Genomic DNA, 23,554 nt, shown 5'->3' with positions numbered 1-23,554 from the left:
TGAGACTTAAATAGACCATAAAAGATAGAACAGAGGTTTACAGAGAACATACTGAATCAAATGGGAATGCATGGGTGTCACAGCAATGTAAAGACGTCTTTTACTAAATGTTCGTCACCAACATGTGTGTCCTTTTCACTGTGTGAATGATGTGTGCCAGCATGTTGCGCCAATGTCACATCCCTTTGCACCGTTGACCTTTCAGAAGAGCCAACGTATGCAATAGCATGATTGCCATGCCACCATTACACATGAGCGTCTCCACACACTCTGTGACATGGACATTGGCTCAGTCAGCTGCTGCCTCTAATGGTTTACACAGGCATGCAGCAGATGTGGACGGGTGCACAGCAGGTGTGTGAGGGTGATGTGTGGCTTGCAGAGCTCATGTCAGTTCCTATGGAGCAGACAGCCTTTGTCTGATAAGCCACTGCTGTTCATCCCTACCTCACTGCTAGCCCTGCGTGCAGAGCCTGGGTGTCATCTGCCCTCCCATGCGTCTTTCATGTTGTAGGTCCTCAGCGTCCTCATAGTGCAAGGAGGAATCCCGTTGACATATCTCCTCATCATGCCAGGCCTGGCCCCTATTGGGTGTGTAGTTGGGCAGAGCAGTAAAGAAAGGGGCTGGCCTTTTTGGCCCATAGTGCAGGGCATCACCCTATTCCAACAGGCATTGGAGGCGCTCTTTCGGCATGCCGATCTCCTGCTCAATGGTGGCTCATGTAACTCAGTGGTTGGCGTTGTATCTCCCTGCTTGAGAAGCGGTCACACATTCGCTGCAAGCATTTGCAGTGTTCACATACCAGCTTCACCTGGATTGGGAGGGATCCTTTATTGGTGACGTCAGCATGTATTAGTCTGGCGGTAGGCCTGATGGCACACGAGTGCTGTCTATGAACATTCCAACCTGGGGTTCTCTGGCAATGGTGTCAGAGCCAATGGCCCTCTGGGCCTGGCTGTCAGATTCTGTCCTGAAGCAGACATACTCACTGGCCCTCCAGTGCAGGGCATTGGTGGCCTCCCTGATGCAGCGGTGCAGCTGCTGACTGTGTGACCCCGCAAAGGTTTCTGGTGGGCCCTTAAAAGGCTGAAGAGGCGTCAGGCTTGAGAACCACTGCCACTATGAGGAACAAAGGCATGGGATGTCCACCGGAGCCCATAGGCTGCAGGTCATCCTTGAGCAGGGCACAGAGAGGTGTCTCCACCCTCTCTACATGCGCAACCTCCTCTGACACTGGTGCTCTGACATCTGATGGCATGTCATGTGATGCCTGTAGATGCACGGCAACCTTAATGCAAAGCTCCCCTTGGGTGCTGCTGCTCACGACCTTTACTTGGAGCACACCTGCCTGTTGGTATTGCCTCTGGCGCATACAGATCCTCACGTGCAGCGGATCACACAATGTAGGATAAGCCATACCGATTCCCATGTGATAAATAAAGTTGAACACTGCATGTAAAATTGATACAGAGGGCTGAATTTTACTGGGGCTCTGCGGTGCGTGGCAACTCCCTTTGAACTCAGCAGCGCGCTCGCATTCACCAGCCAGTTTTAAGATGTACCTAGACAGATACATGAATGGGCAGGAAGCAAGGAGATACAGACCCTCAGAAAATAGGCGACATGTTTAGATAGAGGATCTGGATCAGCGCAGGCTTGGAGGGCCGAAGGGCCTGTTCCAGTGCTGTAATTTTCTTTGTTCTTTGTTCTTTGTATTCAAAGGTTCCGAACAGGGCAGGGATTGGTGTTGACGGGTATATCAGCTCCTGGGGGGCAGCGCACGGCCTTTATTGAAATGAGCCACCGCGATTAATGCTGTGGGGGCTCGGCAGCGGCTGGTGAATGCGGGCGCGCTGCTGAGTTCAAAGGGAGCCGCCACGCACCGCGGAGCCCCAGTAAAATTCAGCCCTCTGTATCAATTTGAAACCCCTCTAGTGTCAGACTTACCTACTCTTTCACTATTACCTGGGTTGTATCTTCTTCCTTGCTAAAGAAAGATGCAAAGTATTAGAACAAAGAACAGTACAGCACAGGAACAGGCCATTCGGCCCTCCAAGCCTGCGCCGATCTTGATGCCTGCCGAAACTAACACCTTCTGCACTTCCGGGGTCCATATACCTCTATTCCCTTCCTATTCATATATTTGTCAAGATGTCTCTTAAACGTCGCTATTATATCTGCTTCCACCACCTCCCCTGATAGCAAGTTCCAGGCACTCGCCACCCTCTTGCAAAAAACTTGCCTCGCACATCCCCTCTAAGCTTTGCCCCTCGCACCTTAAACCTATGTCCCCTTGTAACTGACTCTTCCACCCTGGCAAAAAGCTTCTGACTATCCACTCTGTCCATGCCACTCATAACTTTGTAAACCTCTATCATGTCGCCCCTCCACCTCCGTCGTTCCAGTGAGAACAATCCGAGTTTATCCAACCTTCTCTCATAGCTAATGCCCTCCAGACCAGGCAACCTCCTGGTCAAACTCCTCTGTACCCTCTCCAAAGCCTCCACGTCCTTCTGGGAGTGTGGCGACCAGAATTGCACGCAATATTCGAAGTGTGGCCTAACTAAGGTTCTGTACAGCTGCAACATGACTTGCCAATTTTTATACTCTATGCCCCGACCGATGAAGGCAAGCATGCCATATGCCTTCTTGACTACCTTATCCACCTACGTTGCCACTTTCAGTGACCTGTGGACCTGTGCGCCCAGATCTCTTTGCCTGTCAATACTCCTAAGGGTTCTGCCATTTACTTTATACCTCCCACCTGCATTAGACCTTCCAAAATGCATTACCTCACATTTGTCCAGATTAAACTCCATCTGCCATTTCTCCGCCCAAGTCTCCAACCGATCCACATCCTGTTGTATCCTCTGACAATACTCATCATTATCCACAACTCCACCAACCTTTGTGTCATCCACAAACTTACTAATCAGACCAGCTACATTTCCCTCCAAACCATATATATATACTGCAAACAGCAAAGGTCCCAGCGCTGATCCCTACGGAATACCACTAGTCACATCCCTCCATTCAGAAAAACACCCATCCACTGTTACCCTCTGTCTTCTGTGACTGAGCCAGTTCTGTATCCATCTTGCCAGCTCACCTGTAATCCCGTCTGACTTCACCTTTTGCACCAGTCTGCCATGCGGGACCTTGTCAAAGGCTATACAAAAGTCCATATAGACAATATCCACCGCCCTTCCCTCATCAATCATCTTCGTCACTTCCTCAAAAAACTCAATCAAATTAGTAGGACACGACCTCCCCTTCACAACACCATGCTGTCTCTTGCTAATCAGTTTGTTTGTTTCCAAATATGAGTAAATCATGTCCCGATGAATCCTCTCTCATAGTTTCCCTACCACTGACGTAAGGCTCACCGGCCTATAATTTCCTGGATTATCCTTACCACCCTTCTTAAACAAAGGAACAACATTGGCTATTCTCCAGTCCTCTGGGACCTCACCTGTAGCCAGTGAGGATGCAAAGATTCATATTCATTTAATACCTCAGCTATGCCCTCTGCCTCCATGTGTAAATCCCCTTTCTGGTCCCGAATTGGCCACACTCCTCCTTTTACCACCCTTTTACTATTTATTTGCCCAAAGAAAAATTTGGGATTTCCTTTAATGTTAGATGCCAGTCTCTTTTCATTCTTTGCTTCTCTTATTTACTTTTTCACTACCGCTCTGTACCTTCTATTTGTCAGCCTTGTTCGCAATAGTATTTTCTACTGGCCGCTGTCATAAACACACTTTTTCTTCTTTATCTTAATCTCTGTCTCTTTTGTCATCCAGGGAGCTCTGGATTTGTTTGCCCTGCTTTTCCCCTTCAAGGGAACATACCTTGACTGTGCCTGAACTATCTCTTTTTTGAAGGTAGCCCATTGTTCAGCGACCGGTTTTGCTGCCAATTTTATTTGCCAGAATGTTTGGAGCTTTGCAAGTTTAAATGTAGGAAAATAATGGGGAAGGCTGCATGCAGTAAATGAATCTGGAGGCTGGACATGCTCTTTGTCAGGGATATCTGTGCCGATAAAAGACCGGCATGGATTGGCCGAAACAACAGGAACTTTTGTTACTTCTGTAAGATTTATAAAATGCAGTTATGGATGTGTCATCTTCAGTTAATCTGAGAGTTAATCTGACCTACATCAGAGTAAGAAGCAATATTTGGACTGTGTATGTAAGTGCGTGTATACATGTGTGTGATGTGTGGGGGTGTATGTGCACATTTACTTCATGTGTTCCATACAATTTAAGATCCTTCATCAGACCACTGATGCAGCAGGCAAGAAGCACCTTTGGATTCATACAAACTCGCATTAGGTAATGAAAAAATCTCTAATTTTGGTTTCCACTCGAGCTTTCTGTATCCTCTTTAACTCGGCTCTGATCTGTGCCCTGATCTGTTTCCTTCTGTCACTCTAAATGATGGGATTGGAGAGCGAGGAAGCTAATACATTGACAACCAAAATCAAAATGCGGGAGTTGTGGGACAGTGATTTAATTCTGTAGGATACAAAAGTGAGATAAATGGACACAAAATACATACAGAGAACACACAGGTGGCAGACACAAGTCTGGATCACTTTCTGCGGCCCCGCATGTGAATTAATCATCAGAACAGCAAACTCTTTGCCTTTGCCTTTACCCCATGACCTCCTTGTTAGTATACCTCTCTGACCCTCTGTCCTTTCAACACTTTCCCTTTTGTTCACCTTTCCCCTACTCCCTCTATATTTGCTTAAAACCTGTTGCATTTCTCACCTTTGCCAGTTCTAATGAAAGGTCACTGACCTGAAATATCAACTCTGTTTCTCTCTCCACAGATGCTGCCAGACCTGCTGAATATTTCCAGCACTTTCTGTTTTTATTCAGATTTCCAGCATCCACAGTGCTTTGCTTTTATTGCAACAGTGAGTCTGTTTGGGCAGTTGTTGGAGGTCATAATGTGTGTCAGTTCAGTTCAGTGTTAACAGTCCAGCCTGTGAATCAGACAGACATAACTCCGAGTCCCACTACAGGACTAAAACACATCAAATCTCAGCTGACAGTTCATTGAAGCAGCGCGGGGGATGCTTCCTATTGGGACAGTGTGGAAAGAAAATGCAGTTTTCAATGCCGACAATCTCGCTGAGGAATATTCCGGGGATCGCCTTGAAATGGGATGGCTCTTCAAGTTGGACAAATCTGTGCATAGCCCAGCAGGGTACATCCTGTATTGTATTAATATTTCACAGCAAATGTGAATTATTTCAGATTTCTGAATATTTGTTTGAACAAACTTTGAAAATGTTTCAACCCGATTTCAAAGCAGGGCCTTTTCACGTGTCAGATGAACATGATGACCACTGCACCACGGAAATGCTGTGGCTGGGTGAACATTCGGAACAGAGTGAGAATATTAACCCGTATAGTCATGCTGTATTTCAGGAACTTGTTTTACAGAAAGAGAATGTCGGTGCTATATTTGGGAAATCTGCAGAGATTGGCAGATATGGATTCACTAATGGAATCATAGAATGATCATGAGAAAACATGAAGAAGCTATTCGGCCCATCGTGCCTATACTACTCTTTGAATCAAAAAGATCTATCACTGAAATGAGAAATTCATTTGTCTGGAAAATGAAAGAGATTGACAATAAATAATGGTAACAATGAGCAAATCAAATTAGCCATTGGGATGTATACAAAGCTTGATATTGAGCTAAAATAATAGTGAGGCAATCCTGCCAATTTATAAATCATTGGTGCAACTTCACTTAGATTGATGTGTACATTCTGGACCCACAGGATGTTGGGAGTATTGAACAGACACTGAAGAGAGTAACTAGAAAGATTGGATTGAAATGGATAGTGAGGAATGACTATATAAATTGAGCATGTTCTCATTGGAAAAGTGAAGGTTGAGGGGCGGTATGCTTTCCGTTTTCCAGATTCTAAATGATGTAAAGCTCAACAAGTTTTCCAGAACAGTAGAACCAGAGGTCACAGGCTGCAGTGAAGGGGGTAAATTGGAGCAGACTCCCGATAGATAAGGTGGAAGCAGTTAATTCTGATTTTCACAATGCAAATTAGAGAGATTTCATTCGAAGAATGCCATTTTGGGTTACGTTATGTGAGTACTTTGTGGCATGACATGTGGTAAGTGTAGCATTGCTTGGGAGGAATAGGTGACTTTATAAATATGGTTCCTGAAGCTATCCACCACTGGGATCTTCCTCACCTCATATCCCAGTCTGTTGTACACTAGTTTATAGTGATTAATTGCTGTTATTGGTCAAAAACACCATTAAAATCATATAATGGGACTAGTATAAATGGGTGGTTCTTGGTCGGCACGGACGCGGTGGGCCGAAGGGCCTGTTCCAGTGCTGTATCTCTAAATATATATATATATATATACCAGGATGGCAGAAGGCAAAGTGACTGGACTATATGGTCGATAATGATGATAATCTCTTCATTGAATTTGACAAGTTCTTTTTTATGATTTGGTGTATCTTATTTGTATCCCTTTTAAAGAGGGAGCACTTTTGTTCAAATAATTTTATTTTGTTTGATGACACAGGGGTGTTGTCCGAATTGGCCAATGCAAATATACAAGGCGAACTAGCTGGTTGTCTGTCTTTTTCCACCAGCATTTACTCTGTTCTTGTGTTTATGGGCACAGGACTGTGTGTGGCTGTGAGGTGGTGCCTCTGAATTGGAGACCAATACATGGAACAGTAATGTTTCCATATCAATGCCTATCCTACCCTTTAAGACCCAAACCTTCCCCAGCAAGAATATTGACATCTCTTTATTAAACAGTTAAACTCGATATCGAATAACAGATCAGAGTTTGGACCCTCTGGCCGGAATTTGACCCCCCCCCCCTTATTGTGGGAGTGGTCTGCAAGCAGAGGGCGGGGGGGGAATAACATTGTGTGGAAGGTGGGGGCGGGGGGTGTCATTCCCGTTGGCTTCCTGCCCTGCTACAATTTTATAAGCAGCGGGGGAGGTGACAAAAGCTGTGCCCGCCCCAGGCCAATTAAGGCCCTTAAGTGGCCAATAAATTACCACTTAAGGGCCTCTTCCCAAAGCAGCTGGTAATATACCAGAAGTGGAGAGGCGGCTTTGGGAGGAGGTTGCCCAGTAAAACCCGGCAGCCTCCTTAAGGGCTGGGAAAGGCCCTCCTCATCGGGCACTCTGTGCCCAACGGAGGGCCGCCATGGCACAAGTCACCCCTGTTGGAGTACATTCCCCGCCCCCTCAACTGACCATTCCTGCCCTGCTGGGGCCCAGCCATTTGTCCCTGGCGGGGCCCCAACTCTTGCCTCAATTCCAGGGCCTCCTCCATTGCTGGTCCTCTGGCTGTATGCAGTCGCAGTAGTTGCTACCAGTCCCGCTGCTGGGACTGAAGGCTGCCGGCCCGCTGATTGGCCAGCTGCTCTCGGAGGCGGGACTTCCTGCCTCAGAGGGGCAGTAGTCCCACCCAGGCCAATTAAGGGCTTGGTCATGGAAAATCGGGCTTCCAGGTCCCAAAGGAGGTGGGCTTGCCCCTGACTTTTTGACTGGTGGGCGGGGCCTCTCTCTGCCATGTGAATGTCGGACCCTTGGGGCTGATAGGAATGTACGAAGCATGAGTTAGCACCGGGAAGAGAACTGCAACTAACTGAGAACATGCTCCAGCACTGAATTGTGCGGTGATGTGGTGATTGACTCTATTTCCGGGAGGTGGTGTGTGACATGGACAAGAACAGTAATGGATGGACTATAATATGCAATTCATGTTGCATTGTACTATTTTAATCATTTAAACAATTTAACAATTAGATTCAGTGGATATTTCACCCCATTTTTTAACTCCTCTCTGAATTTTCTCTGCGTGCCTGCATAAAAAAATGGAATGATGCAGGAACTCAAAAGCTGAAGCATGAATTTGCTTTCGTCCAGAATAAAACCAGAGAAATAACTGAGCTTCGCAATTCGGACATAGAGGAAATTTATAAGAAGTAGCAAATATAACAGGATGAAACTGCCCGAGATGATGAAGAGTAAAATGATGGACTTTCTCCGCTTCTCTATCTCTGGGTCACTCTGATTCTCTCCATTGCTGTGGTCCCGGAGTCTCCTGTGTGCTCTACTGGCTGTGAGAATGTGTCTGACAGTCAGAGCATTGAACAGTAAGATCAGGACGAATGGGAGACATGGGGTTAGAATGTGGTGAATCCAGTCAAAGGTGACCCACGCAGGTGATGTATAAAATATTAACTTTATGCTGTCGAACCAGGGTATGTTGTTAATTGTATACAAAGGTTCATATACAAAATACAGGAAGCTATTTTTTAAACAGCTCAGTATGGACACAATTCCTATAACCCGCGTGAAGCGTTTTCTTAGTGCAATATTTTATTTTCAGCTTCTGGCAACAAATGACTATATATCGATCAAATGTGAAAGCAACTGTTAACCAGGCAGAACTGTCTATGGATGCATAGTTTAGGACAGAACGGAGACTGCATACAGGTGTGAGGAACAGGAAACTGAGTGGGAAATAAATACCAGCAATCCGGTTTAATATCACTGCAGTGATAATGACCAGGAGATCAGTCACTGCCATGGACACCAGGTAGTAAGTGATACATCTGGAGAGACCACATCTTCCTCGAGGCAGGATCACAATCACTGCCAGGTTAGCTGGAACAGAGAGAGAGAGAAAGGCTGAGAGAAAGCAGGAGAGTGTATGTGTGTGTGAGCGAGCGAAAATTGGAAAATTACAGGTCCGATTCCCAACAAAATCAGAATCGTTTTACAGAATTCTGTGTGAAAGTCACAGCTTAGACACATGATCCTCAGTTGAAACTATCACTTAACCAGTTGGCACATGTTTCTGAGTTTAAAATATCATCTGTATTATAAATAAGATAGGTCAATGACATCAGAATGTAAAATAATACAGACACAGTGGAGAACAAGAAGGCATTGGAACCCATTGAAACCAAAGTGCGAACATCAGACAGACTAGAAAATTAACATCGGAAACATATTATAGGAGATAATTAAGAGATTAAATAATACCAAAACCAACAATAAAAGTGGAAAGTAACAGGAAAGTAGGAACAAACTTGCATTTAAAAAGGATGATATCCTGCTGGGGACCTTACTGTAAAATGATTCGTTATTGGAAGATTCAACTGTCAACTTGTTGGAAAATAACCTCAAACAGAGGGAACCGAACAGACAATTAGCATTTACTGAGTTCCGGAGGGGATGGTGTCAAGTCCTCGTGACAACTCCCACCACTTCTCTCAATCGTCACCTGGGCACTTTGGAGGTGACCTGAACCACCAGAAAAGGCAGATGATGAGGTCTCATTCCTGGAAAGATCCTTCCTAAATACAACACTTCCTCTGCGCTGTCAGCATACATGATCAGCTTAGTTCTATAGTATGTATTAAAATTAAAACTTTTTGACTCAGAATCAAGAGGTACCACCACACGACCTCACAAAATATGGAGAAAATAATGAAGATGGGAGTATTCCAGGACATCTCCGGGGCTCGGAGTAGAAGGAATATCCAGGCTCAGTGTAGTGTTCACTAAAGAGCAGTCAGCAGCATTTAATGTGAAAGAGGGAAGTTGGGCTGAAGCAGTGCGAGTTACAGACTGAGAGCAGAAACACTGGGCTCTCTGAGTTTAGGGCAAGTGCAGATTCATTCAGAAAATGTCCACTTGTTACATTGCTTATAATTCTGTCAATAACTTGTGGCCTAATAACGTTCCTTCAATAAATTCATTAATTAAAATCAGTCAGGAATTATTTTACGATTGAAGAATTTTAATCAGTGAATCATTTGCAAAAATCAGACATCTTGCAATGAATTATACAGAATCCCCGATGTCAGGGATCCTGGCAGTGAGGGGGCTGCAAAATGCCTCCATGAGAGACCCGCCACAAGCCCCGACGCTGGGGGGTCCGGTACGATATTGCGGGCGGCGGCAAGGCCTTGTAGCGGCCCTATCTGCCGCTAGGCGACGGAAGCTCCATTTACATATTCAAATAAATTAAAATGAATTAATTAATTGCACTCACATTCCCACCACGTCCTGATGCCACCTTCCTGCTGCTGGCTGGTATTACCACGCCTTTGGATCCCTGTCCGGGAAAATGAGACGGAACACTGGTGTGGAGGGGGGAGAAGGTAAGGTTCTCAGTGTGAGATGGGGGAGTGGGATCAAAGAAACATCATTGGTGTAGGGGATGATGGGAATGGTTAAAGTTTGTTGGGGGGATGGACAGATGGACAAGGTAAGTGTTTTGTGGGGGAGTGGTCAAGTAATTAGTTTTATGGTTATTGAGGGGGGTGGAAGAGAGACAAACTAAATGTATCTTTTATACTTACTGTTTCTTTAAATATTTAAATGTAATCATCGAGCTCACAGCCCTTTACAAAAGGCGTCAGAACCTGCGCTCAGGCAGCTGACGCCATTGCCAGGGACGGCCAACTCGCCCCTTCCTTGTGAGCTGCAACGGCTATTTAAATGAGCCACCGTGCTTAGGACACTCTGCGACATACAGACGGTGCAGCTGAACCGCCATTGTATACGTCCACTGCCGAAGTATAAATGACAGCCCTTAATATTGATACCATTAACACAATAGACCTACACGTGCACCGTGACAATTCACCAACAGTAAAAGTGTTGATAACACAATAGAACTAGATTTACACAGAGATAACAGCGTTATAATTCACCAACAGTAACAGTGTCAACAGCACAATAGAGCCACATTTACACAGTGATAACAGTGTGATAATTCAACCACAGTACTAGTGTCAATAACACAATAGAACTACATTTACACAGTGATAACAGTGTGATAATTCACCCACAGTAAGAGTGTCAATAACACAATAGAACCACATTTACACAGTGATAACAGTGTGATAATTCACCCACAGTAACAGTGTCAATAACACAATAGAACGACATTTACACAGTGATAACAGAGTGATAATTCACCCACAGTCAGAGTGTCAATAACACAATAGAACTACATTTAAGCTCTGAGAGCAGTGTGATAATTCACCCAACAGTAACGGTGTCAATAACACAATAGAACTAGATTTACACAGAGATAACAGCGTTATAATTCACCAACAGTAACAGTGTCAATAGCGCAATAGAGCCACATTTACACAGTGATAACAGTGTGATAATTCAACCACAGTACTAGTGTCAATAACACAATAGAACTACATTTACACAGTGATAACACTGTGAAAATTCACCCACAGTAACAGTGTTAATAACACAATATAACTACAATTACAAAATGATAATAGTGTGATAATTCACCCAAAGTAACAGTGTCAATAACACAATGGAACTACATTTACACTCTGAAAGCAGCGTGATAATTCACCCACAGTAAGTGTCAATAACACAATAGAACTGGATTTACAAAGTGATAACAGTGTGATAATTCACCCACAGAAACAGTGTCAATAACACAATAGAACGACATTTACACTGTGATAACAGTGTGATAATTCACCCACAGTAACGGTGTCAATAACACAATAGAACCACATTTACACAGTGAAAACAGTGTGATAATGCACCCACAGTAACAGTGTCAACAATATAATAGAACCACATTTACACAGTGAAAACAGTGTGATAATGCAACCACAGTAACAGTGTTCATAACACAATATAACGACATTTACAAAGTGATAACAGTGTGATAATTTACCCACAGTAACAGATGCAATAACACAATAGAATGATATTTACACAGTGATAACAGTGTGTTAATTCACCCACAGTAAAAGGGTCATGAACGCAATAGAACTACATTTACACAGTGATAACTGTGTGATAATTCACCCACAGTAACTGTGTCAATAACACAATAGAACCACATTTACACAGTGATAACAGTGTGATAGTAACTGATGCAATAACACAATAGAACTAAATTTACTCCGTGATAACACTGTGAAAATTCACCCACAGTAAGAGTATCAATAACACAATGGAACTAGATTTGCACTCTGCAAGCAGTGTGATAATTCGCCCACAGTAACAGTGTCAATAACACCATAGAACTCAATTTACACTTTGATAACAATGTGATAATTCACACATGGTAACAGTGTCAATAACACAATGGAACCACATTTACAAATTGTTAACAGTGTGATAATTCACCCATTGCAACAATGTCAATAACACAATAGAACTACATTTACACAGTGATGAAAGTGCGATAACAGTGTGATAATTCACCCACAGTAACAGTGTCAATAACACAATAGAACTACATTTACACTCTGATAACAGTGTGATAATTCACCCATAGTGACAGTGTCAATAACACAATAGAACCACATTTACACAGTGATAACAGTGTGATAATTCACCCACAATAACGTGTCAATTACACAATATAACCACATTTACAAACTGATAACAGCGTGACAATTCACCCACTGTAACGTTGTCAATAACACAATGGAACCACATTTACACAGTGATAACAGTGTGATAATTCACCCACAGTCACAGTGTCAAAAACACAAGAGAGCTAGATTTACACTCTGATAACAGTGTGATAATTCACACATGGTAACAGTGTCAATAACACAATGGAACCACATTTACAAATTGATAACAGTGTGATAATTCACCCATTGCAACAATGTCAATAACACAATGGAACTACATTTACACAGTGATGAAAGTGCGATAACAGTGTGATAATTCACCCACAGTAACAGTGTCAATAACACAATAGAAACACATTTACACAGTGAAAACAGTGTGATAATTCACCCACAGTAACAGAGACAATAACACAATAGAACTACATTTACACAGTGATAACTGTGTGATAATTCACCCACAGTAACTGTGTCAATAACACAATAGAACCACATTTACACAGTGATAACGGTGTGATAGTTCACCCACAGTAACAGATGCAATAACACAATGGAACTAAATTTACTCCGTGATAACACTGTGAAAATTCACCCACAGTAAGAGTATCAATAACACAATAGAACTAGATTTGCACTCTGCGGGCAGTGTGATAATTCGCCCACAGTAACAGTGTCAATAACACCATAGAACTCAATTTACACTTTGATAACAATGTGATAATTCACCCACAGTAACAGTGTCAATAACATAATAGAGCTACATTTGCAAAGTGATAACAGTGTGATAATCCACCCACAGTAACAGATGCAATAACACAATAGAACTAAATTTACTCAGTGAGAACATTGTGATAATTCACCCACAGTAACAGATGCAATAACACAATAGAACTAAATTTACTCCGTGATAACAGTGTGAAAATGCACCCACAGTAACAGTGTCAATAACAGAAAATGACGACATTTACACAGTGATAACAGTGTGTTAATTCACCCACAATAAGAGTGTCAATCACACAATAGAACTAGATTTACACTCCGCGAACAGTGTGATAATTCACACACAGTAAAAGAGTCAATAACACAATAGAACTACATTTACACAGTGGTAACAGTGTGATAATTCACCCATGGTAAGAGTGTCAATAACAGAAGAGAAGTAGATTTACACTCTGAGATCAGTGTGAAAATTCACCCACATTAACAGTGTCAATAACACAAATGAACTACATTTACACTTTGATAACAGTGTGATAAGTTATCCACAGTAACAGTGTCAATAACACACCAGAGCTATATTTACACAGTGGTATCAGTGTGTTAATTCACCCACAGTAACAGTGTCAATAACACAATAAACTGGATTTTCACTCTGATAACAGTGTGATAATTCACCCACAGTAACAGTGTCAATAACACAATAGAACCACATTTACAAAGTGATAACAGTGTGATAATTCACCCACTGCAACAGTGTCAATAACACAATAGAACTACATTTACAAACTGATAACAGTGTGATAATTCACCCACAGTAACAGTGTCAATAACACAATTGAAACACATTTACAAAGTGATAACAGTGTGATAGTTCACCCATAGTAACAGTGTCAATAACAGAAAAGGACGACATTTACACAGTGATAACAGTGTGTTAATTCACCCACAGTAACAGATGCAATAACACAATCGAACTACATTTACTCCGTGATAACAGTGTGAAAATGCAACCACAGTAACACTGTCAATAACACAATAGAGCTAGATTTACACTCTGATAACAGTGTGATAATTCACACATGGTAACAGTGTCAATAACACAATGGAACCACATTTACAAATTGATAACAGTGTGATAATTCACCCATTGCAACAATGTCAATAACACAATAGAACTACATTTACACAGTGATGAAAGTGCGATAACAGTGTGATAATTCACCCACAGTAACAGTGTCAATAACACAACAGAACTACATTTACACTCTGATAACAGTGTGATAATTCACCCACAGTAACAGTGTCAATAACACAATAGAAACACATTTACACAGTGAAAACAGTGTGATAATTCACCCACAGTAACAGAGACAATAACACAATAGAACTACATTTACACAGTGATAACTGTGTGAAAATTCACCCACAGTAACTGTGTCAATAACACAATGGAACCACATTTACAAAGTGATAACAGTGTGATAGTTCACCCACAGTAACAGATGCAATAACACAATAGAACTAAATTTACTCCGTGATAACAGTGTGAAAATTCACCCACAGTAAGAGTATCAATAACACAATAGAACGAGATTTACACTCTGCGAGCAGTGTGATAATTCGCCCACAGTAACAGTGTCAATAACACAATAGAACCACATTTCAACAGTGATAACTGTGTGATTATTCACCCACAGTAACAGTGTCAATAACACAATAGAACTACATTTACACAGTGATAACAGTGTGATAATTCACCCACAGTAACAGTGTCAATAACACAATAGAACCACATTTACAAAGTGATAACAGTGTGATAGTTCACCCACAGTAACATTGTCATTAACAGAAAAGGACGACATTTACACAGTGAAAACATTGTGTTAACTCACCCACAGTAACAGTGTCAATAACACAATAGAACTACATTTACTCCGTGATAACAGTGTGAAAATTCAACCACAGTGAGAGTGTCAGTAGCACAATAGAACTAGATTTACACTCTGCGAGCAGTGTGATAATTCTCCCACAGTCACAGTGTCAATAACACCATAGACCTCAATTTACACTTTGATAACAGTGTGATAATTCACCGACAGTAACAGTGTCAGTAAAATAATGGAACTATATTTGCAAAGTGATAACAGTGTGATAATTCACCCACAGTAATAGTGTCAATAACACAATAGAACTATATTTGCAAAGTGATAACAGTGTGATCATTCACCCACAGTAACAGTGTCAATAACACAATAGAACTACATTTACAAAGTGATAACAGTGTGATAGTTCACCCACAGTAACAGTGTCAATAACAGAAAAGGACGACATTTACACAGTGATAACAGTGTGTTAATACACCCACAGTAACAGAGTCAATAACACAATAGAACGACATTTACTCCGTGATAACAGTGTGAAAATTCACCCACAGTAAGAGTGTCAATAACACAATAGAACCAGATTTACACTCTGCGAGCAGTGTGATAATTCACACACAGTAACAGAGTCAATAACACAATAGAACTACATTTACACCGTGATAACAGTGTGATAATTCACCCATGGTAAGAGTGTCAATAACACAATAGAACCAGATTTACACTCTGCGAGCAGTGTGATAATTCACCCACATTAACAGTGTCAGTAACACAATTGAGCTGCAGTTACACTTTGAGAACAGTGTGATAATTCACCCACAGTAACAGTGTTACCAACACAATATAACTACATTTACACAGTGATAACAGTGTGATAATTCACCCATAGTAACAGGGTCAATAACACAATAGAACTACATTTACACTCTGATAACAGTGTGATAATTCACCAACAGTCACAGTGTCAATAACACAATAGAACCACATTTACACAGTGATAACTGTGTGATTATTCACGCACAGTAACAGTGTCAATAACGCAGTGGAACGACATTTACACTCTGATTTCATTTTGATAATTCACCCACAGTAACAGTGTCAATAACACAATAGAACTACATTTACAATGTGATAACAGTGTGATAGTTCACCCACAGTAACAGTGTCAATAACAGAAAAGGACGACATTTACACAGTGATAACAGTGTGATATTTCACCCACAGTAACAGTGTCAATAACACAATAGAATTACATTTACACTGTGATGACAGTGTGATAATTCACCCACAGTAAGAGTGTCAATAGCTCAATTGAACCACATTTACACAGTGATAACGGTGTGACAATTCACCCACAGTAACTGTGTCAATAACACAATAGAACTACATTTGCACAGTAATACCAGTGTGATAATTCACCCACAGTAAGAGTGTCAATAACTCAATTGAACCACATTTACACAGTGATAACAGTGTGATAATTCACCCACAGTAACTGTGTCAATAACACAATAGAACTACATTTGCACAGTAATACCAGTGTGATAATTCACCCACAGTAAGAGTGTCAATAACTCAATTGAACCACATTTACACAGTGATAACGGTGTGACAATTCACCCACAGTAACTGTGTCAATAACACAATAGAACTACATTTGCACAGTAATACCAGTGTGATAATTCACCCACAGTAAGAGTGTCAATAACTCAATTGAACCACATTTGCACAGTGATAACAGTGTGATAGAAACAAAATACTGTGGATGCTAGAAATCTGAAATAAAAGCAAGAAATGCTGGAACCAATCAGCTGGTCTGGCAGCATCTGGGCAATGAGAAGCAGAGATAATGTTTTGGGTCAGTGAAACTTCTTCAGAACTAGCAAATATTGGAAATGTCTAAGGTTATAAGCAAGTGAGCCGGTGGTGGGGCAAGAGATAACAAAGGAGAAGGTGTAGATTGGACAAGGCCAAAAGGTCATGGAGCAAAGGCAAACAATATGTTAATGGTGTGTTGAAAGACAAAGCATTTGTACAGACAGGGTTTTCACAAACTGAAGACTGAGCAGCAGCAAGTACAAACATGAAGAAAAACAGTGGGTCAGCAAACTGAACCAACCAGAATGGAATGAAACAAACAAAAGAAAATAAATTGTAAAATAATGTAAAAAGGAAAAAGAAAATATAACTACAATAAAAGAAAAATGGGGGGCCCGTCATGCTCTGAAATTATTGAACTCAATGTTCAGTCCGGCAGGCTGTGGTGTGCCTAATCGGAACATGAGATGCTGTTCGTCGAGCTTGCGTTGTTGTTCAGTGGAACACTGCAGCAAGCCGAGGATAGGGATGTGAGCATGAGAGCAGGGGGGAGTGTTGAAATGGCAAGCAACCGGAAGCTCAGAGTCCTGCTTGTGGACTGAGTGGAGGTGTTCTGCAAAGCGGTCACCCAGTCTGCGTTTGGTCTCCCCAATGTAGATCTAACCACATCGTGAGCAGCGAATACAGTATACTAGAGTGAAAGAAGTACAAGTAAATCGCTGCTTCTCCTGAAAGGAGTGTTTGGGGCCAGGGATAGTGAGGAGAGAGGAGGTAAATGGGCAGGTGTAACATCTCCTGCGATTGCAGGGGAAGGTGCCATGGGACGGGGACGAGGTGGTGGGGGTAATTGAGGAGTGGTCCAGGGTGTCTCGGTGGGGATGATCCCTTCGGAATGCTGACAGGGGAAGGGAGGGGAAGATGCGACTGGTAGTGGCATCAACTGGAGGTGGCGGAAATGGCGGAGGATGATCCTTTGGATATGGAGGCTGATGGGGTGGAAAGTGAGGACAAGCGGAACCCTGTCACAGTTCTGGGAGGGAGGGGAAGGGGTGAGGATAGAGTTGCGGGAAATGTACCAGACACGGTTGAAGGCCCTGTCAACAAAAGTGGGGGGGAATCCTCCGTTGAGGAATAAGGAGGTCATATCAGAAGCACCGTCATGGAAGGTGGCATCATCAGAGCAGATGCGTCGGAGACGGAGAAACTGGGAGAATGGAATGGAGTCCTTACATGAGGTGAAAAAGTGTATTCCAGGTAGCTGTGGGAGTCGGTGGGCTTAAATTGGATATTAGTAGACAACCTATCCCCAGAGATAGAACATAGAACAGTACAGCACAGTACAGGCCCTTTGGCCCACGATGTTGTGCCGACCCTTTAACTTAATCTGAGATCAAACTACCTACATACCTTTCATTCTACTATCATCCATGTATCTATCCAAGAGTGGCTTAAATGCTCCTAATGTATCTGCTTCTACTACCACCGCTGGCAGTGCATTCCACGCACCCACCACTCTCTGTGTAAAGAACCTACCGCTGACATCTCCCATAAACCTTCCTCCAATCACCTTAAAATTATGCCCCATGATTTTAACCCTTTTCGCCTTGGGAAAAAGTCTCTGGCTCTCCACTCCATCTTTGCCTCTCATCATCTTGTACCCCTCTATCAAGTCACCTCTCATCCTTCTTCCCTCCAATGAGAAAAGCCCGAGCTCCCTCAACCTTTCTTCATAAGACATGCCCTCCAGTCCAGGCAGCATCCTGGTAAATCTCCTCTGCACCCTCTCTAAATCTTCCACATCCTTCCTATAATGAGGCAACCAGAACTGAACACAATATTCCAGGTGTAGTCTAACCAGGGCTTTATACAGCTGCAGCATAAACTCGCGGCTCTTAAACTCAATCCCCCTGTTAATGAAAGCCAACACACCATATGCCTCCTTAACAACCCGATGAACTTGGGTGGCAACTTTGAGGGATCTATGGATGTGGTCCCCAAGATCCCTCTGTTCCTCCACACTGCCAAGAATCTTGTCTTTAAGCCTGTAGTCTGCATTCTAATTCGACCTTCCAAAATGAATCACTTCATACTTTTCCAGGTTGAACTCCATCTGCCACTTCTCAGCCCAGCTCTGCATCCTGTCAATGTCCCGTTGCAGCCGACAACAGCCCTCCACACTATCCACAACTCCAGCAACCTTTGTGTCATCGGCAAACATACTAACCCAGCCTTCCACTTCCTCATCCAAGTCATTTATAAAAATCACAAAGAGCAGAGGTCCCAGAACAGATCCCTGCGGAACACCACTGGTCACCGAGCTCCAGGCTGAATACTTTCCATCTACTACCACCCTCTGTCTTCTATGGGCCAATCAATTCTGTATCCAGACAGCCAAATTTCTCTGTATCCCTTGCCTCCTTACTTTCTGAATGAGCCGACCATGGGGAACCTTATCAAACGCCTTGCTAAAATCCATATACACCACATCCACTGCTCTTCCTTCATCAATGTGTTTTGTCACATCTTCAAAGAATTCAATAAGGCTTGTGAGGCATTACCTGCCCCTCACAAAGCCATGCTGACTATCTCAAATCAAACTATGCTTTTCCAAATAATCATAAATCCTGTCTCTCAGAATCCTCTCCAATAATTTGCCCACTAAAGACGTAAGACTAACTAGTCTATAATTCCCAGGGTTATCCCTATTCCCTTACTTGAACAAGGGAATAACATTTGCCATCCTCCAAAGAACTTTCGCAAGAACGCAAAGATCTTCGCCAAAGGCGCGGCAACCTCTTCCCTCGCTTCCCGTTAAATCCTTGGGTATATCCCAACTGGCCCCGGGGACTTATCTATCTTCATGTCTTTCAAAATTGCCAGCACATCCTCCTTCTTAACATCAACCTGTTCGAGCATATCAGCGTGTTTCACACTGTTCTCACAAATGACAAGGGCCCTCTCACAAGTGAATACTGAAGCAAAGTATTCATTAAGGACCTCCCCTACCTCCTCCAACTCCAGGCACAAGTTCCCTCCACTATCCCTGATCAGCCCGACCCTCACTCTGGCCATCCTCTTGTTCCTCACATAAATGTAGAACGCCTTGGGATATTCCTTAATCCTACCCGCCAAGACTTTTTCATGTCCCCTTCTAACTCTGCTAAGTCCATTCTTCAGTTCATTCCTGGCTACCTTATAGCCCTCTAGAGCCCTGGAGACAGAGAAGTCGAGGAAGGCAATGAAGTGTCAGAGATGGACCATGTAAAGGTGAGAGAAACGGCAGTTCCGATGAAGGGTCACTGACCCGAAACGTTAACTCTGCTTCTCTTTCCACAGATGCTGCCAGACCTGCTGAGTGGTTCCAGCATTTCTTGTTTTTATTAGCTAAATGTATACTTTGGTTATGTCTTCACAAAGGAGGACACAAATATCAAACGAGAAATGTTGGGGAACACAGGGTTTAGTGAGAGGGAGGAATTGAAAGAAATCAATATTGGTAGAGAAATGGCGTTGGGGAAATTGATGGGATTGAAGGCCGATAAATCCCCAGGGCCTGATGGTATGCATTCCGCAGTACTTAAGGAGTGGACCTAGAAATAATGGATGCATTGATGGTCATCTTCCAAGATTCTATAGACTCTGAAACAGTTCCAACAGATTGGAGAGTAGCTAATGTAACCCCACTATTTAAAAAGGGAAGTAGAGAGAAAGCAGGGAATTATGGACCAGTCAGCCTGATGCTGGTTGTGGGGAAAATTCCAGAGCCCATTATCAAAGATTTTATAGCAGAACACTTGGAGAACAGTAGTAGAATCGGAAAGGGTCAGCATGGATTTACGAAAGGGAAATCATGCTTGACAAATCTACTCGAATTCTTCAAGGATGTAACTAGTAGAGTTGATGAGGAGGAGCGAGTGGATGTGCTTTATTTGTACTTTCAGAAGGCTTTCAACAAAGTCCCACATAATAGATTAGTGTGTAAAATTAAAGTGCATGGGATTGGGGGTAGTGTATTGCGATGGATATAAAATTGGTTGGCAGACAGGAAACAAAGAGTAGGAATAAATGGGTCTTTTTCTGAATGGCAGGCAGTGACAAGTGGGGTACCGCAGGGATTGGTGCTAGGACCCCAGCTATTCACAATATATATTGATGATTTAGATGAGGGAACTAATGTAATATCTCCAAATTTGCAGTGACACAAAACTGGGTGGGAGGGTGAGTTGTGAGGAGGATGCAGAGAGGCTTCAGGGTGATTTGGACAAGTTGGGCAAATGCATGGCAGATGCAGTATAATGTGGATAAATATGAGATTATCCATTTTGGTAGCAAAAACAGGAAGGCAGATTATTATCTGAATGGTGAAGAACTGAGAGAGGGGAATATGCAGGGAGACCTGGGTGTTCTGATGCACTGAAGGTAAGCGTGCAGGTGCAACAGGCGGTAAAAAGGCAAATGGTATATTTGCCTTCATAGTGAGCGGAGTCGAGTACAGGAGCAGGGATGTCTTGCTACAATTATACAGGCCCTTGGTGAGGCCACACCTGGAATATTGTTTAATTTTATGATACAGCACTGAAACAGGCCCTTCAGCCCACCAAGTCTGTGCTGACCATCAACCACCCATTTATACTAATCCTACACTAATCCCATATTCCTACCACATCCCCACCTTCCCGATATTCCCCTATCTATACTCGGAACGATTTATAATGGCCAATTTACCTATCAATTTGCAAGTCTTTGGCTGTGGGAGGAAACTGGAGCACCTGGCAAAAACCCACGCAGACACAGGGAGAACTTGCAAACTCCACACAGGCAGTACCCAGAATTGAACCCGGGCTGCTGGAGCTGTGAGGATGCAGTGCTAACCACTGCGCCACTGTGTGCAGTTTTGGTCTGCTCATCTGAGGAAGGATGCTCTTGCCACAGAGGGAGTGCAGCAAAGGTTTATCAGACTGATTCCTGGGATGGTGGTACTGACGTATGAGGAGAGATTGAGTCAGTTAGGATTCTGTTCGCTGGAGTTCAGAACAGTGAGGGGGGATTCTCATGGAACCCTATAAAATTCTAACAGGACTTGACAAGGTAGATGCAAGAAGGATGTTCCTAATGATGCAGGCATCCAGAACCAGGGGTCATAGTCCACGGATATGGAGTAAACCTTTCAGGACTGAGATGAGGAGAAATTTCTTCACCCAGAGAGTGGTGAGCCTATGGAATTCGCTACCACAGAAAGCAGTTGTGGCCAAAACATTGCATGTTTTCAAGAAGGAGTTAGATATAGCTCTTGGGGCAAAAGGGATCAAATGATATGGGGGGAAAGCGGGAACAGATTACTTAGTTGGATGATCAGCCCTGATCATAATGAATGGCGGAGCAGGCTCGAAGGGCCGAATGGCCTACTCCTGCTCCTATTTTCTATTTTTCTATGTTTATAAAACAAGTCTTAACAAGTGGGCGGCACAGTGGCGCAGTGGTTAGCACCGCAGCCTCACAGCTCCAGGGACCCGGGTTCGATTCCAGGTACTGCCTGTGTGGAGTTTGCAAGTTCTCCCTGTGTCTGCGTGGGTTTTCTCCGGGTGCTCCGGTTTCCTCCCACAAGCCAAAAGACTTGCAGGTTGATAGGTAAATTGGCCATTATAAATTGTCACGAGTATAGGTAGGTGGTAGGGAAATATAGGGATAGGTGGGGATGTTTGTTGGGAATATGGGATTAGTGTAGGATTAGTATAAAATGGGTGGTTGATGTTCGGCACAGACTCGGTGGGCCGAAGGGCCTGTTTCAGTGCTGTATCTCTAATCTAATCTAATCTAGTAATGAAGTAAAGCATAAACACACAGATCAAAATTTTTAAAAGTTCCCTTTTTTCGCCGTAGCCCCTTCACAGTCACACATTGGCATATAAACTTGTTCACCGAAAAAAAAGGGATTTTATAAATTCAGAGCTCTGTTGCAGACCAAACAACTTAGTCAGATTACTTGCTTGTTTTAATGAAAACAGCAGATGAAATATGTTGTTCCAAAACTGACATACAGTCTAACTTCTGAGCACACGGAGACAGGCCACTAGAATCTTCCAGAACAATTCTTTTCAGGTGGTGTTGAGAAGTAATTTCGCAGATATTCTTCAAAGGCAGGACGTGAGATGAATTGACACCATGAACTTCTCAGTGTCCTTCAGAGATATTGGAAAATGAAGCTGGGTTGTGGTCTTCTCTCCATTCTACTCTGCTTCAACAGACATGACTTTATCTGCCGCTCACTCCAGAGGGTAAAACACACACTCCGACCCACAACCAAAAAGCTTGTGAGGTTTCTACCAAATCTGAATGTATCCTGCCCTCAAGATCCAAATCATTCCAAGGAGAGCTATTGTGGTCCCTTCGTTAAACAATTCAGTGTCATTTTGGATAACAGTTCAGAGGCCGGACTCTCTTGCCAGAATTTTACGTTTGTCGGGAGGCTGGCCCACTGACCAAAAAGTAAGGGGTGAGCCTACCTCTGCCGGGCCTGGGAGCCACGTCAGTATTTTACATGGCCCAGGCCCTTAATTGGACTTGGGTGGGACTTCCACCTTCTTGAGGCAGGAAGTCTCGCCTCCAAGAGCTGTCAGCCAATCAGTGGGCTGACAGCTCTCAGTCCCAGCAGCGTCACCGGGGGCGGTGTCCAAAAAAAATTACAGCA

The sequence above is a fragment of the Heterodontus francisci genome, chromosome 22 (assembly GCF_036365525.1).
Source record: "Heterodontus francisci isolate sHetFra1 chromosome 22, sHetFra1.hap1, whole genome shotgun sequence".
In the NCBI taxonomy this organism is placed as follows: domain Eukaryota; kingdom Metazoa; phylum Chordata; class Chondrichthyes; order Heterodontiformes; family Heterodontidae; genus Heterodontus; species Heterodontus francisci.
The sequence above is the reverse complement of the archived record's forward strand: the minus strand, read 5'-3'. Positions refer to the sequence as shown.